This window comes from Mus pahari, chromosome 7 (genome assembly GCF_900095145.1).
Source record: "Mus pahari chromosome 7, PAHARI_EIJ_v1.1, whole genome shotgun sequence".
NCBI lineage: Eukaryota > Metazoa > Chordata > Mammalia > Rodentia > Muridae > Mus > Mus pahari.
The window spans coordinates 50034546-50036102 of NC_034596.1; the positions used below are offsets into that span (position 1 = coordinate 50034546).

The following is a 1557-nucleotide window of genomic DNA, read 5'->3' on the forward strand; positions in this document are numbered from 1 at the left end:
CTCAATGATTCTTCTTTGATGTGTCTTATTTTATTGTCTAATGAGGCCAGAGAAGAATTATATTATTTCTCAGATAGAAAGGGGGAGAGGAATTTACAGTCTTGCTTCTGAATACATACCACACCAACACAAAAAAAAAAAAAAAAAAAAAAAAAAAAAAAAAAAAAAACCTTATTAGAAAATTCATGATGTTAAAAATTGAAGAAATTCTTTGAATGATGCAGAGTTTATACAGATTGTGGAATTCTTACAAACGTGGTCTGATTGCATCTTCAAATGTAAGTGGCTAAAAAGGGCCAGCCTGTCATCTTTGTTTTGCTGGTGGTGAAGCCATGAAAAAATGAAATGACTTCCCTTAGGTTCTACAGCACGGCATCACACATAGGACGAAGGCAGGAAGACGGTCCTGGGGCAGATGGCACTCAGCAAGATGTGTTAACTCTCAGTGATGCACAGAGACAGTCCTCCACGCCTCAGCTTTAGTCCCCATCGCTTCTTTAGAACTCAGCCATTGTTGTGGCAACATCCTGCTTGAAATGTCCGCATCGCACACTTCCCTTTCTTAGACTTCTTGTCTCCGCTCAGCCAGTGCTCAGCCTTTCTCGGCCATCGCACTCTCTCTCTTCTGCTGTGTGACTGTTTCTGGGACTTTATTCATGGAAGACCTCTCCAGCTATACCCTCCCTTTCCCACTTGTGACTTTCCCTCCCTCTAACTGGCCTTCTTATTTTCTTCTCTGAACCTTTAACATTTCCCCTTTATTTTATTTTATTACTCTGCCTCTTGTGTTTGAGACTTATACATATAACTGCTTGTACATGTGTCCCTGCCCCTCTCTTTGTCTCTGTCTCTGTCTCTCTGTCTGTCTGCCTCGGTCTCAGTCTCTGTCTCTCTCTGTGTGTCTCTGTCTCCCTCTGTCTCTCCAATATAACAATTTTAATAAACTTCCTTGGTCACTTATGGTAGATTCCTCTCTAGTAGTGGGGATTTGGTGTGTGCATCAAAGCATTTACCAGTTATTTTGACCAAGATTTGCGTCTTGGAGTCTTAGTTTATGCCAAGAAATGTCTACTGTAACTCAGAGCATCTTTAAACTCAGAGCTGTCGTTCTCCTGAGTGACAGGCATGGCTATCACTGAGAACTCTTCCATCTGACCTTTTAGCCTCTACCTCACACTATTTAAAATATATGATTTTTGGAGGACAAGCAACATGGAAATGAGAACCATCAAGGAACACAGGGTGGCTTACTTCGGTGTATTTTGGCTACTTCAAAGTCACTTTGAATGGCATTCTTGACCTTGTTTGCATTTAACTCCCAGGGCCCACCATTTTCCTCAGACTTTTGGGCTGAGTCTAAAGAGCAATAATCCAGCCTTGCATGCTAAGCCATAAAGCTTTCTGTTTCTGGGCTTCAGCATGACCTGAGTGAGCAGCTTAGCATTGACTCTTTCTTTTTTTTTTTTTTTTCTTTTTTTTTTATTTTTTTATTTTTTATTATTATTATTTTTTTTATTTACATTTCAAATGCTATCCCGAAAGATTCCCATACCCCTC

The 1557-nt window shown here is 40.2% G+C and overlaps 1 protein-coding gene across 5 annotated transcripts in view; it reads left to right on the forward strand.

The window, feature by feature from the left end:
* Positions 1-1557, forward strand: part of Akap6 (A-kinase anchoring protein 6) — a 432548-nt gene that overhangs the window by 333959 nt on the left and 97032 nt on the right. The window lies entirely within an intron of this gene.